Below are 13712 nucleotides of genomic sequence, written 5' to 3'. Positions count from 1 at the left end.
ACTTACTATTATTATCATACTGCAGTTTGGCTTTTTGACCCTTTATAGTTTGGAATTTCATTTTTTTGTTTTTTGTGGCGGTGTCTACGCTGACTGCAGGAGGTGTGGATGTTTGCTGCAGAGGCAATAAAGGGATAGGGCTGGGGAGGGCCGCTGCTCATGCACATCTCTGTCAAGTAAAGGAGATTCAACTGAGGCAGCACAAGGAAACTCTCATCTGGGGACAACAACTGCAGGGAGAACACATATTTTCAGATGAACATGGGAGGGCAGAAGGCTGCCTAATACTGAAGCACCCCCAAACAACAAACCAAATGCAACAACTAGTACAAGCATTCCTGGGGGAAGTTCTGCAGAAGTGGGCCAAAGTTGGCTGGAACCCTCATCTGCATATGAAAAGAGAAAAGGGGTATGCAGGGCATGGCGGCCTTTTGCGGCGCTTGGATGACCCTTAGTTCGCATTAAACACCCCCACCCTCCTTCGGTGTGGGGCTCATGTTGGCCATGCCCCATCCCCTGAAGCATTCAAGCTGATTTCTTGCAGCAGCTTGGCACTGTAACAGCTCCAGAGCTGTTCTGTAAGGCAAGTAAAAGGGTGTGGGCCCTGCAGCACTACCTGTAGTTTGCATTGTGCATTGGAAGGCACAAAGTAAGCAGACAGGAGGAGAAGTCAGGATAGTGCACAAGGGTATAAAAGGGAGCGGCTCAAGAAAAGAGAAGTTGAAACAGACAGCAAACTAGGCTGGAGAGAGACCTGAGACAAAGAGATCTGAATTATACGAGACCTGACCAGGGGAAACACAAATTATGCAGTCAAGTTTCCCACATTTGGGGAAATCGCAGGGGCAGCACACCCAGAGTGCAATGGGTGAGCCTTGCCCTGGGAGAAGCACCTTCATGATCATAGTATCTCACCTGGCAGGTAAGTAGGAGTTGGGCTAGAGCTGGGGAGGGTCGCTGCTCGGGCACACCCCTGTCAAGTGAAGGAGATCCAACTGAGGCAGCACAAGGAAACTCTCGAAAGAAGAACAAGGCTAGAGGAAGATCTGAAACAAAGAAATCTGACTTTTACCAGAGCTGACCAGAGGAAAACACAAACACAGTCCCCCACTACCAACAAATAAAGCAGTCGCGTTTCCCACATTTGGGGAAATCACAGGGGTCAGCATACCCAGAATGCAATGAATGAACCTCACCCTGGGAGAGTAATCTTCATGACCATGGTATCTCCTATGCAAAATAAGTATGATTTGGGATAGGGCTGGGGAGGGCCGCTGCTCATGCACATCTCTGTCAAGTAAAGGAGATTCAACTGAGGCAGCACAAGGGAACTCTCATCTGGGGACAACAACTGCAGGGAGAACACATATTTTCAGATGAACATGGGAGGGCAGAAGGCTGCCTAATACTGAAGCACCCCCAAACAACAAACCAAATGCAACAACTAGTGCAAGCATTCCTGGGGGAAGTTCTGCAGAAGACGGATTTGCATACGGTAATGTCATCCAAGCAGTGGGTCAAAGTTGGCTTCAACCCTCATCTGCATATGAAAAGAGAAAAGGGGCGTGCAGGGCATGGTGGCCTTTTGCGGTGCTTGGATGACCCCTAGTTCGCATTAAACACCCCCACCCTCCTTTGGTGTGGGGCTCATGTTGGCCATGCCCCATCCCCTGAAGCATTCAAGCTGATTTATTGCAGCAGCTGGGCACTGTAACAGCTCCAGAGCTGCTCTGAACGGCAAGTAAAAGGGTGTGGGCCCTGCAGCACTACCTGTAGTTTGCATTGTGCATTGGAAGGCACAAAGTAAGCAGACGGGAGAAGTCAGGATAGTGCGCAAGGACATAGAAGGGAGCGGCTCAAGAAAAGAGAAGTTGAAACAGACAGCAAACTAGGCTGGAGAGAGACCTGAGACAAAGAGATCTGAATTATACGAGAGCCGACCAGGGGAAACACAAATTATGCAGTCAAGTTTCCCACATTTGGGGAAATCGCAGGAGCAGCACACCCAGAGTGCAATGGGTGAGCCTTGCCCTGGGAGAAGCACCTTCAAGATCATAGTATCTCACCTGGCAGGTAAGTAGGAGTTGGGCTAGAGCTGGGGAGGGTCGCTGCTCGGGCACCCCCCTGTCAAGTGGAGGAGATCCAACTGAGGCAGCACAATGGAACTCTCGAAAGAAGAACAAGGCTAGAGGAAGATCTGAGACAAATAAATCTGACTTTTACCAGAGCTGACCAGCGGAAAACACAAACACAGTCCCCCACTACCACAAATAATGCAGGCGAGTTTCCCAAATTTGGGGAAATCACAGGGGTCAGCATACCCAGAATGCAATGAATGAACCTCACCCTGGGTGAACAATCTTCATGACCATGGTGTCTCCTATGCAAAATAAGTATGATTTGGGATAGGGCTGGGGAGGGCCGCTGCTCAGGCACATCTCTGTCAAGTAAAGGAAATTCAACTGAGGCAGCACAAGGGAACTCTCATCTGGGGACAACAACTGCAGGGAGAACACATATTTTCAGATGAACATGGGAGGGCAGAAGGCTGCCTAATACTGAAGCACCCCCAAACAACAAACCAAATGCAACAACTAGTGCAAGCATTCCTGGGGGAAGGCCTGCAGCAGATGGATTTGCATATGGTGATGTTATCCAAGCAGTGGGTCAAAGTTGGCTTCAACCCTCATCTGCATATGAAAAGAGAAAAGGGGCGTGCAGGGCATGGCGGCCTTTTGCGGCGCTTGGATGACCCCTAGATCGCATTAAACACCCCCACCCTCCTTTGGTGTGGGGCTCATGTTGGCCATGCCCCATCCCATGAAGCATTCAAGCTGATTTCTTGCAGCAGCTGGGCACTGTAACAGCTCCAGAGCTGCTCTGTAAGGCAAGTAAAAGGGTGTGGGCCCTGCAGCACTACCTGTAGTTTGCATTGTGCATTGGAAGGCACAAAGTAAGCAGACGGGAGGAGAAGTCAGGATAGTGCACAAGGGTATAGAAGGGAGGGGCTCAAGAAAAAAGAAGTGGAAACAGACAGCAAACTAGGCTGGAGAGAGACCTGAGACAAAGAGATCTGAATTATACGAGAGCCGACCAGAGGAAACACAAATTATGCAGTCAAGTGTCCCACATTTGGGGAAATCGTAGGAGCAGCACACCCAGAGTGCAATGGGTGAGCCTTGCCCTGGGAGAAGCACCTTCCTGATTATAGTATCTCACCTGGCAGGTAAGTAGGAGTTGGGCTAGAGCTTGGGAGGGTCGCTGCTCGGGCACCCCCCTGTCAAGTGAAGGAGATCCAACTGAGGCAGCACAAGGAAACTCTCGAAAGAAGAACAAGGCTAGAGGAAGATCTGAGACAAAGAAATCTGACTTTTACCAGAGCTGATCAGAGGAAAGCACAAACACAGTCCCCCACTACCACAAATAATGCAGTCGAGTTTCCCAAATTTGGGGAAATCACAGGGGTCAGCATACCCAGAATGCAATGAATGAACCTCACCCTGGGAGAACAATCTTCATGACCATGGTATCTCCTATGCAAAATAAGTATGATTTGGGATAGGGCTGGGGAGGGCCGCTGCTCAGGCACATCTCTGTCAAGTAAAGGAGATTCAACTGAGGCAGCACAAGGGAACTCTCATCTGGGGACAACAACTGCAGGGAGAACACATATTTTCAGATGAACATGGGAGGACAGAAGGCTGCCTAATACTGAAGCACCCCCAAACAACAAACCAAATGCAACAACTAGTAAAAGCATTCCTGGGTGAAGGTCTGCAGAAGACGGATTTGCATACGGTGATGTCATCCAAGCAGTGGGCCAAAGTTGGCTGGAACCCTCATCTGCATATGAAAAGAGAAAAGGGTTATGCAGGGCATGGCGGCCTTTTGCGGCGCTTGGATGACCCCTAGTTCGCATTAAACACCTCCACCCTCCTTCGGTGTGGGGCTCATGTTGGCTATGCCCCAGCCCCTGAAGCATTCAAGCTGATTTCTTGCAGCAGCTGGGCACTGTAACAGCTCCAGAGCTGCTCTGTAAGGCAAGTAAAAGGGTGTGGGCCCTGCAGCACTACCTGTAGTTCGCATTGTGCGTTGGAAGGCACAAAGTAAGCAGACGGGAGAAGTCAGGATAGTGCACAAGGGCATAGAAGGGAGCGGCTCAAGAAAAGAGAAGTGGAAACAGACAGCAAACTAGGCTGGAGAGAGACCTGAGACAAAGAGATCTGAATTATACGAGAGCCGACCAGGGGAAACACAAATTATGCAGTCAAGTTTCCCACATTTGGGGAAATCGCAGGGGCAGCACACCCAGAGTGCAATGGGTGAGCCTTGCCCTGGGAGAAGCACCTTCAAGATCATAGTATCTCACCTGGCAGGTAAGTAGGAGTTGGTCTAGAGCTGGGGAGGGTCGCTGCTCGGGCACCCCCCTGTCAAGTGAAGGAGATCCAACTGAGGCAGCACAATGGAACTCTCGAAAGAAGAACAAGGCTAGAGGAAGATCTGAGACAAAGAAATCTGACTTTTACCAGAGCTGACCAGCGGAAAACACAAACACAGTCCCCCACTACCACAAATAATGCAGGCGAGTTTCACACATTTGGGGAAATCACAGGGGTCAGCATACCCAGAATGCAATGAATGAACCTCACCCTGGGTGAACAATCTTCATGACCATGGTGTCTCCTATGCAAAATAAGTATGATTTGGGATAGGGCTGGGGAGGGCCGCTGCTCAGGCACATCTCTGTCAAGTAAAGGAAATTCAACTGAGGCAGCACAAGGGAACTCTCATCTGGGGACAACAACTGCAGGGAGAACACATATTTTCAGATGAACATGGGAGGGCAGAAGGCTGCCTAATACTGAAGCACCCCCAAACAACAAACCAAATGCAACAACTAGTGCAAGCATTCCTGGGGGAAGGCCTGCAGCAGATGGATTTGCATATGGTGATGTTATCCAAGCAGTGGGTCAAAGTTGGCTTCAACCCTCATCTGCATATGAAAAGAGAAAAGGGGCGTGCAGGGCATGGCGGCCTTTTGCGCTGCTTGGATGACCCCTAGATCGCATTAAACACCCCCACCCTCCTTTGATGTGGGGCTCATGTTGGCCATGCCCCATCCCATGAAGCATTCAAGCTGATTTCTTGCAGCAGCTGGGCACTGTAACAGCTCCAGAGCTGCTCTGTAAGGCAAGTAAAAGGGTGTGGGCCCTGCAGCACTACCTGTAGTTTGCATTGTGCATTGGAAGGCACAAAGTAAGCAGACGGGAGGAGAAGTCAGGATAGTGCACAAGGGCATAGAAGGGAGCGGCTCAAGAAAAGAGAAGTGGAAACAGACAGCAAACTAGGCTGGAGAGAGACCTGAGACAAAGAGATCTGAATTATACGAGAGCCGACCAGGGGAAACACAAATTATGCAGTCAAGTTTCCCACATTTGGGGAAATCGCAGGGGCAGCACACCCAGAGTGCAATGGGTGAGCCTTGCCCTGGGAGAAGCACCTTCATGATCATAGTATCTCACCTGGCAGGTAAGTAGGAGTTGGGCAAGAGCTGGGGAGGGTCGCTGCTCGGGCACCCCCCTGTCAAGTGAAGGAGATCCAACTGAGGCAGCACAAAGGAACTCTCAAAAGAAGAACAAGGCTAGAGGAAGATCTGAGACAAAGAAATCTGACTTTTACCAGAGCTGACCAGAAGAAAGCACAAACACAGTCCCCCACTACCAACAAATAAAGCAGTCGCGTTTCCCACATTTGGGGAAATCACAGGGGTCAGCATACCCAGAATGCAATGAATGAACCTCACCCTGGGAGAGTAATCTTCATGACCATGGTATCTCCTATGCAAAATAAGTATGATTTGGGATAGGGCTGGGGAGGGCCGCTGCTCATGCACATCTCTGTCAAGTAAAGGAGATTCAACTGAGGCAGCACAAGGGAACTCTCATCTGGGGACAACAACTGCAGGGAGAACACATATTTTCAGATGAACATGGGAGGGCAGAAGGCTGCCTAATACTGAAGCACCCCCAAACAACAAACCAAATGCAACAACTAGTGCAAGCATTCCTGGGGGAAGTTCTGCAGAAGACGGATTTGCATGCGGTGATGTCATCCAAGCAGTGGGTCAAAGTTGGCTTCAACCCTCATCTGCATATGAAAAGAGAAAAGGGGCGTGCAGGGCATGGCGGCCTTTTGCGGTGCTTGGATGACCCCTAGTTCGCATAAAACACCCCCACCCTCCTTTGGTGTGGGGCTCATGTTGGCCATACCCCATCCCCTGAAGCATTCAAGCTGATTTATTGCAGCAGCTGGGCAATGTAACAGCTCCAGAGCTGCTCTGAACGGCAAGTAAAAGGGTGTGGGCCCTGCAGCACTACCTGTAGTTTGCATTGTGCATTGGAAGGCACAAAGTAAGCAGACAGGAGAAGTCAGGATAGTGCGCAAGGGCATAGAAGGGAGCGGCTCAAGAAAAGAGAAGTTGAAACAGACAGCAAACTAGGCTGGAGAGAGACCTGAGACAAAGAGATCTGAATTATACGAGAGCCGACCAGGGGAAACACAAATTATGCAGTCAAGTTTCCCACATTTGGGGAAATCGCAGGAGCAGCACACCCAGAGTGCAATGGGTGAGCCTTGCCCTGGGAGAAGCACCTACATGATCATAGTATCTCACCTGCCAGGTAAGTAGAAGTTGGGTTAGAGCTGGGGAGGGTCGCTGCTCGGGTACCCCCCTGTCAAGTGAAGGAGATCCAACTGAGGCAGCACAAGGGAACTCTCGAAAGAAGAACAAGGCTAGAGGAAGATCTGAGACAAAGAAATCTGACTTTTACCAGAGCTGACCAGAGGAAAGCACAAACACAGTCCCCCACTACCACAAATAAAGCAGTCGAGTTTCCCACATTTGGGGAAATCACAGGGGTCAGCATACCCAGAATGCAATGAATGAACCTCACCCTGGGAGAACAATCTTCATGACCATGGTATCTCCTATGCAAAATAAGTATGATTTGGGATAGGGCTGGGGAGGGCCGCTGCTCAGGCACATCTCTGTCAAGTAAAGGAGATTCAACTGAGGCAGCACAAGGGAACTCTCATCTGGGGACAACAACTGCAGGGAGAACACATATTTTCAGATGAACATGGGAGGGCAGAAGGCTGCCTAATACTGAAGCACCCCCAAACAACAAACCAAATGCAACAACTAGTGCAAGCATTCCTGGGGGAAGGCCTGCAGCAGATGGATTTGCATACGGTGATGTCATCCAAGCAGTGGGTCAAAGTTGGCTTCAACCCTCGTCTGCATATGAAAAGAGAAAAGGGGCGTGCAGGGCATGGCGGCCTTTTGCGGCGCTTGGATGACCCCTAGTTCGCATTAAACACCTCCACCCTCCTTCGGTGTGGGGCTCATGTTGGCTATGCCCCAGCCCCTGAAGCATTCAAGCTGATTTCTTGCAGCAGCTGGGCACTGTAACAGCTCCAGAGCTGCTCTGTACGGCAAGTAAAAGGGTGTGGGCCCTGCAGCACTACCTGTAGTTTGCATTGTGCATTGGAAGGCACAAAGTAAGCAGACAGGAGGAGAAGTCAGGATAGTGCACAAGGGTATAAAAGGGAGGGGCTCATGAAAAAAGAAGTGGAAACAGACAGCAAACTAGGCTGGAGAGAGACCTGAGACAAAGAGATCTGAATTATACGAGAGCCGACCAGGGGAAACACAAATTATGCAGTCAAGCTTCCCACATTTGGGGAAATCAGAGTGCAATGGGTGAGCCTTGCCCTGGGAGAAGCACCTTCATGATCATAGTATCTCACCTGGCAGGTAAGTAGGAGTTGGGCTAGAGCTGGGGAGGGTCGCTGCTCGGGCACCCCCCTGTCAAGTGAAAGAGATCCAACTGAGGCAGCACAAGGGAACTATCGAAAGAAGAACAAGGCTAGAGGAAGATCTGAGACAAATAAATCTGACTTTTACCAGAGCTGACCAGAGGAAAGCACAAACACAGTCCCCCACTACCACAAATAATGCAGTCGAGTTTCCCACATTTGGGGAAATCACAGGGGTCAGCATACCCAGAATACAATGAATGAACCTCACCCTGGGAGAACAATCTTCATGACCATGGTATCTCCTATGCAAAATAAGTATGATTTGGGATAGGGCTGGGGAGGGCCGCTGCTCAGGCACATCTCTGTCAAGTAAAGGAGATTCAACTGAGGCAGCACAAGGGAACTCTCATCTGGGGACAACAACTGCAGGGAGAACACATATTTTCAGATGAACATGGGAGGGCAGAAGGCTGCCTAATACTGAAGCACCCCCAAACAACAAACCAAATGCAACAACTAGTGCAAGCATTCCTGGGGGAAGGCCTGCAGCAGATGGATTTGCATACGGTGATGTCATCCAAGCAGTGGGTCAAAGTTGGCTTCAACCCTCGTCTGCATATGAAAAGAGAAAAGGGGCGTGCAGGGCATGGCGGCCTTTTGCGGCGCTTGGATGACCCCTAGTTCACATTAAACACCTCCACCCTCCTTCGGTGTGGGGCTCATGTTGGCTATGCCCCAGCCCCCGAAGCATTCAAGCTGATTTCTTGCAGCAGCTGGGCACTGTAACAGCTCCAGAGCTGCTCTGTACGGCAAGTAAAAGGGTGTGGGCCCTGCAGCACTACCTGTAGTTTGCATTGTGCATTGGAAGGCACAAAGTAAGCAGACAGGAGGAGAAGTCAGGATAGTGCACAAGGGTATAAAAGGGAGGGTCTCATGAAAAAAGAAGTGGAAACAGACAGCAAACTAGGCTGGAGAGAGACCTGAGACAAAGAGATCTGAATTATACGAGAGCTGACCAGGGGAAACACAAATTATGCAATCAAGCTTCCCACATTTGGGGAAATCGCAGGGGCACCACACCCAGAGTGCAATGGGTGAGCCTTGCCCTGGGAGAAGCACCTTCATGATCAAAGTATCTCACCTGGCAGGTAAGTAGGAGTTGGGCTAGAGCTGGGGAGGGTCGCTGCTCTGGCACCCCCCTGTCAAGTGAAAGAGATCCAACTGAGGCAGCACAAGGGAACTCTCGAAAGAAGAACAAGGCTAGAGGAAGATCTGAGACAAATAAATCTGACTTTTACCAGAGCTGTCCAGAGGAAAGCACAAACACAGTCCCCCACTACCACAAATAATGCAGTCGAGTTTCCCACATTTGGGGAAATCACAGGGGTCAGCATACCCAGAATGCAATGAATGAACCTCACCCTGGGAGAACAATCTTCATGACCATGGTATCGCCTATGCAAAATAAGTATGATTTGGGATAGGGCTGGGGAGGGCCGCTGCTCAGGCACATCTCTGTCAAGTAAAGGAGATTCAACTGAGGCAGCACAAGGGAACTCTCATCTGGGGACAACAACTGCAGGGAGAACACATATTTCCAGATAAACATGGGAGGGCAGAAGGCTGCCTAATACTGAAGCACCCCCAAACAACAAACCAAATGCAACAACTAGTACAAGCATTCCGGGGGGAAGGCCTGCAGCAGATGGATTTGCATATGGTGATGTCATCCAAGCAGTGGGTCAAAGTTGGCTTCAACCCTCGTCTGCATATGAAAAGAGAAAAGGGGCGTGCAGGGCATGGCGGCCTTTTGCGGCGCTTGGATGACCCCTAGTTCGCATTAAACACCTCCACCCTCCTTCGGTGTGGGGCTCATGTTGGCTATGCCCCAGCCCCTGAAGCATTCAAGCTGATTTCTTGCAGCAGCTGGGCACTGTAACAGCTCCAGAGCTGCTCTGAACGGCAAGTAAAAGGGTGTGGGCCCTGCAGCACTACCTGTAGTTTGCATTGTGCATTGGAAGGCACAAAGTAAGCAGACGGGAGAAGTCAGGATAGTGCGCAAGGGCATAGAAGGGAGCGGCTCAAGAAAAGAGAAGTTGAAACAGACAGCAAACTAGGCTGGAGAGAGACCTGAGACAAAGAGATCTGAATTATATGAGAGCCGACCAGGGGAAACACAAATTATGCAGTCAAGTTTCCCACATTTGGGGAAATCGCAGGAGCAGCACACCCAGAGTGCAATGGGTGAGCCTTGCCCTGGGAGAAGCACCTACATGATCATAGTATCTCACCTGCCAGGTAAGTAGAAGTTGGGTTAGAGCTGGGGAGGGTCGCTGCTCGGGTACCCCCCTGTCAAGTGAAGGAGATCCAACTGAGGCAGCACAAGGGAACTCTCAAAAGAAGAACAAGGCTAAAGGAAGATCTGAGACAAAGAAATCTGACTTTTACCAGAGCTGACCAGAGGAAAGCACAAACACAGTCCCCCACTACCACAAATAAAGCAGTCGAGTTTCCCACATTTGGGGAAATCACAGGGGTCAGCATACCCAGAATGCAATGAATGAACCTCACCCTGGGAGAACAATCTTCATGACCATGGTATCTCCTATGCAAAATAAGTATGATTTGGGATAGGGCTGGGGAGGGCCGCTGCTCAGGCACATCTCTGTCAAGTAAAGGAGATTCAACTGAGGCAGCACAAGGGAACTCTCATCTGGGGACAACAACTGCAGGGAGAACACATATTTTCAGATGAACATGGGAGGGCAGAAGGCTGCCTAATACTGAAGCACCCCCAAACAACAAACCAAATGCAACAACTAGTGCAAGCATTCCTGGGGGAAGGCCTGCAGCAGATGGATTTGCATACGGTGATGTCATCCAAGCAGTGGGTCAAAGTTGGCTTCAACCCTCGTCTGCATATGAAAAGAGAAAAGGGGCGTGCAGGGCATGGCGGCCTTTTGCGGCGCTTGGATGACCCCTAGTTCGCATTAAACACCTCCACCCTCCTTCGGTGTGGGGCTCATGTTGGCTATGCCCCAGCCCCTGAAGCATTCAAGCTGATTTCTTGCAGCAGCTGGGCACTGTAACAGCTCCAGAGCTGCTCTGTACGGCAAGTAAAAGGGTGTGGGCCCTGCAGCACTACCTGTAGTTTGCATTGTGCATTGGAAGGCACAAAGTAAGCAGACAGGAGGAGAAGTCAGGATAGTGCACAAGGGTATAAAAGGGAGGGGCTCATGAAAAAAGAAGTGGAAACAGACAGCAAACTAGGCTGGAGAGAGACCTGAGACAAAGAGATCTGAATTATACGAGAGCCGACCAGGGGAAACACAAATTATGCAGTCAAGCTTCCCACATTTGGGGAAATCAGAGTGCAATGGGTGAGCCTTGCCCTGGGAGAAGCACCTTCATGATCATAGTATCTCACCTGGCAGGTAAGTAGGAGTTGGGCTAGAGCTGGGGAGGGTCGCTGCTCGGGCACCCCCCTGTCAAGTGAAAGAGATCCAACTGAGGCAGCACAAGGGAACTATCGAAAGAAGAACAAGGCTAGAGGAAGATCTGAGACAAATAAATCTGACTTTTACCAGAGCTGACCAGAGGAAAGCACAAACACAGTCCCCCACTACCACAAATAATGCAGTCGAGTTTCCCACATTTGGGGAAATCACAGGGGTCAGCATACCCAGAATACAATGAATGAACCTCACCCTGGGAGAACAATCTTCATGACCATGGTATCTCCTATGCAAAATAAGTATGATTTGGGATAGGGCTGGGGAGGGCCGCTGCTCAGGCACATCTCTGTCAAGTAAAGGAGATTCAACTGAGGCAGCACAAGGGAACTCTCATCTGGGGACAACAACTGCAGGGAGAACACATATTTTCAGATGAACATGGGAGGGCAGAAGGCTGCCTAATACTGAAGCACCCCCAAACAACAAACCAAATGCAACAACTAGTGCAAGCATTCCTGGGGGAAGGCCTGCAGCAGATGGATTTGCATACGGTGATGTCATCCAAGCAGTGGGTCAAAGTTGGCTTCAACCCTCGTCTGCATATGAAAAGAGAAAAGGGGCGTGCAGGGCATGGCGGCCTTTTGCGGCGCTTGGATGACCCCTAGTTCACATTAAACACCTCCACCCTCCTTCGGTGTGGGGCTCATGTTGGCTATGCCCCAGCCCCCGAAGCATTCAAGCTGATTTCTTGCAGCAGCTGGGCACTGTAACAGCTCCAGAGCTGCTCTGTACGGCAAGTAAAAGGGTGTGGGCCCTGCAGCACTACCTGTAGTTTGCATTGTGCATTGGAAGGCACAAAGTAAGCAGACAGGAGGAGAAGTCAGGATAGTGCACAAGGGTATAAAAGGGAGGGTCTCATGAAAAAAGAAGTGGAAACAGACAGCAAACTAGGCTGGAGAGAGACCTGAGACAAAGAGATCTGAATTATACGAGAGCTGACCAGGGGAAACACAAATTATGCAGTCAAGCTTCCCACATTTGGGGAAATCGCAGGGGCACCACACCCAGAGTGCAATGGGTGAGCCTTGCCCTGGGAGAAGCACCTTCATGATCAAAGTATCTCACCTGGCAGGTAAGTAGGAGTTGGGCTAGAGCTGGGGAGGGTCGCTGCTCTGGCACCCCCCTGTCAAGTGAAAGAGATCCAACTGAGGCAGCACAAGGGAACTCTCGAAAGAAGAACAAGGCTAGAGGAAGATCTGAGACAAATAAATCTGACTTTTACCAGAGCTGTCCAGAGGAAAGCACAAACACAGTCCCCCACTACCACAAATAATGCAGTCGAGTTTCCCACATTTGGGGAAATCACAGGGGTCAGCATACCCAGAATGCAATGAATGAACCTCACCCTGGGAGAACAATCTTCATGACCATGGTATCGCCTATGCAAAATAAGTATGATTTGGGATAGGGCTGGGGAGGGCCGCTGCTCAGGCACATCTCTGTCAAGTAAAGGAGATTCAACTGAGGCAGCACAAGGGAACTCTCATCTGGGGACAACAACTGCAGGGAGAACACATATTTCCAGATAAACATGGGAGGGCAGAAGGCTGCCTAATACTGAAGCACCCCCAAACAACAAACCAAATGCAACAACTAGTACAAGCATTCCGGGGGGAAGGCCTGCAGCAGATGGATTTGCATATGGTGATGTCATCCAAGCAGTGGGTCAAAGTTGGCTTCAACCCTCGTCTGCATATGAAAAGAGAAAAGGGGCGTGCAGGGCATGGCGGCCTTTTGCGGCGCTTGGATGACCCCTAGTTCGCATTAAACACCTCCACCCTCCTTCGATGTGGGGCTCATGTTGGCTATGCCCCAGCCCCTGAAGCATTCAAGCTGATTTCTTGCAGCAGCTGGGCACTGTAACAGCTCCAGAGCTGCTCTGAACGGCAAGTAAAAGGGTGTGGGCCCTGCAGCACTACCTGTAGTTTGCATTGTGCATTGGAAGGCACAAAGTAAGCAGACGGGAGAAGTCAGGATAGTGCGCAAGGGCATAGAAGGGAGCGGCTCAAGAAAAGAGAAGTTGAAACAGACAGCAAACTAGGCTGGAGAGAGACCTGAGACAAAGAGATCTGAATTATATGAGAGCCGACCAGGGGAAACACAAATTATGCAGTCAAGTTTCCCACATTTGGGGAAATCGCAGGAGCAGCACACCCAGAGTGCAATGGGTGAGCCTTGCCCTGGGAGAAGCACCTACATGATCATAGTATCTCACCTGCCAGGTAAGTAGAAGTTGGGCTAGAGCTGGGGAGGGTCGCTGCTCGGGTACCCCCCTGTCAAGTGAAGGAGATCCAACTGAGGCAGCACAAGGGAATTCTCGAAAGAAGAACAAGGCTAGAGGAAGATCTGAGACAAATAAATCTGACTTTTACCAGA

General features: G+C 50.3%; 19 non-coding genes and 2 pseudogenes across 19 annotated transcripts; all 21 read right to left on the bottom strand.

Annotated features, from left to right (window-relative positions):
* Positions 1–767: 767 nt before the first annotated feature.
* Positions 768–930, bottom strand: LOC134938047 (U1 spliceosomal RNA). The gene has a single exon (XR_010180712.1). It is a non-coding gene; the product is annotated as a U1 spliceosomal RNA (small nuclear RNA).
* Positions 931–1082: 152 nt separating this feature from the next.
* On the bottom strand, positions 1083–1247 carry LOC134938060 (U1 spliceosomal RNA). Its single transcript, XR_010180723.1, has one exon. It is a non-coding gene; the product is annotated as a U1 spliceosomal RNA (small nuclear RNA).
* A 671-nt stretch (positions 1248–1918) lies between these two features.
* LOC134938086 (U1 spliceosomal RNA) lies at positions 1919–2081 on the bottom strand. Its single transcript, XR_010180737.1, has one exon. It is a non-coding gene; the product is annotated as a U1 spliceosomal RNA (small nuclear RNA).
* A 152-nt stretch (positions 2082–2233) lies between these two features.
* On the bottom strand, positions 2234–2397 carry LOC134938021 (U1 spliceosomal RNA). The gene has a single exon (XR_010180692.1). It is a non-coding gene; the product is annotated as a U1 spliceosomal RNA (small nuclear RNA).
* A 674-nt stretch (positions 2398–3071) lies between these two features.
* On the bottom strand, positions 3072–3234 carry LOC134938102 (U1 spliceosomal RNA). The gene has a single exon (XR_010180751.1). It is a non-coding gene; the product is annotated as a U1 spliceosomal RNA (small nuclear RNA).
* Positions 3235–3386: 152 nt separating this feature from the next.
* On the bottom strand, positions 3387–3550 carry LOC134937942 (U1 spliceosomal RNA). Its single transcript, XR_010180625.1, has one exon. It is a non-coding gene; the product is annotated as a U1 spliceosomal RNA (small nuclear RNA).
* A 671-nt stretch (positions 3551–4221) lies between these two features.
* On the bottom strand, positions 4222–4384 carry LOC134938080 (U1 spliceosomal RNA). The gene has a single exon (XR_010180732.1). It is a non-coding gene; the product is annotated as a U1 spliceosomal RNA (small nuclear RNA).
* Positions 4385–4536: 152 nt separating this feature from the next.
* On the bottom strand, positions 4537–4700 carry LOC134938032 (U1 spliceosomal RNA). The gene has a single exon (XR_010180701.1). It is a non-coding gene; the product is annotated as a U1 spliceosomal RNA (small nuclear RNA).
* Positions 4701–5374: 674 nt separating this feature from the next.
* On the bottom strand, positions 5375–5537 carry LOC134938046 (U1 spliceosomal RNA). The gene has a single exon (XR_010180711.1). It is a non-coding gene; the product is annotated as a U1 spliceosomal RNA (small nuclear RNA).
* A 152-nt stretch (positions 5538–5689) lies between these two features.
* LOC134938062 (U1 spliceosomal RNA) lies at positions 5690–5854 on the bottom strand. The gene has a single exon (XR_010180724.1). It is a non-coding gene; the product is annotated as a U1 spliceosomal RNA (small nuclear RNA).
* Positions 5855–6525: 671 nt separating this feature from the next.
* Positions 6526–6688, bottom strand: LOC134938030 (U1 spliceosomal RNA). The gene has a single exon (XR_010180700.1). It is a non-coding gene; the product is annotated as a U1 spliceosomal RNA (small nuclear RNA).
* Positions 6689–6840: 152 nt separating this feature from the next.
* Positions 6841–7004, bottom strand: LOC134937949 (U1 spliceosomal RNA). The gene has a single exon (XR_010180631.1). It is a non-coding gene; the product is annotated as a U1 spliceosomal RNA (small nuclear RNA).
* A 972-nt stretch (positions 7005–7976) lies between these two features.
* On the bottom strand, positions 7977–8140 carry LOC134937944 (U1 spliceosomal RNA). The gene has a single exon (XR_010180627.1). It is a non-coding gene; the product is annotated as a U1 spliceosomal RNA (small nuclear RNA).
* Positions 8141–8814: 674 nt separating this feature from the next.
* Positions 8815–8977, bottom strand: LOC134938145 (U1 spliceosomal RNA). The gene has a single exon (XR_010180776.1). It is a non-coding gene; the product is annotated as a U1 spliceosomal RNA (small nuclear RNA).
* A 152-nt stretch (positions 8978–9129) lies between these two features.
* Positions 9130–9293, bottom strand: LOC134937970 (U1 spliceosomal RNA). The gene has a single exon (XR_010180649.1). It is a non-coding gene; the product is annotated as a U1 spliceosomal RNA (small nuclear RNA).
* A 692-nt stretch (positions 9294–9985) lies between these two features.
* On the bottom strand, positions 9986–10127 carry LOC134938034 (U1 spliceosomal RNA; annotated as a pseudogene).
* A 152-nt stretch (positions 10128–10279) lies between these two features.
* On the bottom strand, positions 10280–10443 carry LOC134937948 (U1 spliceosomal RNA). The gene has a single exon (XR_010180630.1). It is a non-coding gene; the product is annotated as a U1 spliceosomal RNA (small nuclear RNA).
* A 972-nt stretch (positions 10444–11415) lies between these two features.
* On the bottom strand, positions 11416–11579 carry LOC134937943 (U1 spliceosomal RNA). Its single transcript, XR_010180626.1, has one exon. It is a non-coding gene; the product is annotated as a U1 spliceosomal RNA (small nuclear RNA).
* A 674-nt stretch (positions 11580–12253) lies between these two features.
* LOC134938139 (U1 spliceosomal RNA) lies at positions 12254–12416 on the bottom strand. Its single transcript, XR_010180772.1, has one exon. It is a non-coding gene; the product is annotated as a U1 spliceosomal RNA (small nuclear RNA).
* A 152-nt stretch (positions 12417–12568) lies between these two features.
* LOC134937968 (U1 spliceosomal RNA) lies at positions 12569–12732 on the bottom strand. The gene has a single exon (XR_010180648.1). It is a non-coding gene; the product is annotated as a U1 spliceosomal RNA (small nuclear RNA).
* Positions 12733–13424: 692 nt separating this feature from the next.
* On the bottom strand, positions 13425–13566 carry LOC134938033 (U1 spliceosomal RNA; annotated as a pseudogene).
* Positions 13567–13712: the final 146 nt, after the last annotated feature.

Source organism: Pseudophryne corroboree, chromosome 6, assembly GCF_028390025.1.
Source record: "Pseudophryne corroboree isolate aPseCor3 chromosome 6, aPseCor3.hap2, whole genome shotgun sequence".
In the NCBI taxonomy this organism is placed as follows: domain Eukaryota; kingdom Metazoa; phylum Chordata; class Amphibia; order Anura; family Myobatrachidae; genus Pseudophryne; species Pseudophryne corroboree.
The sequence above is the reverse complement of the archived record's forward strand: the minus strand, read 5'-3'. Positions and strand labels throughout refer to the sequence as shown.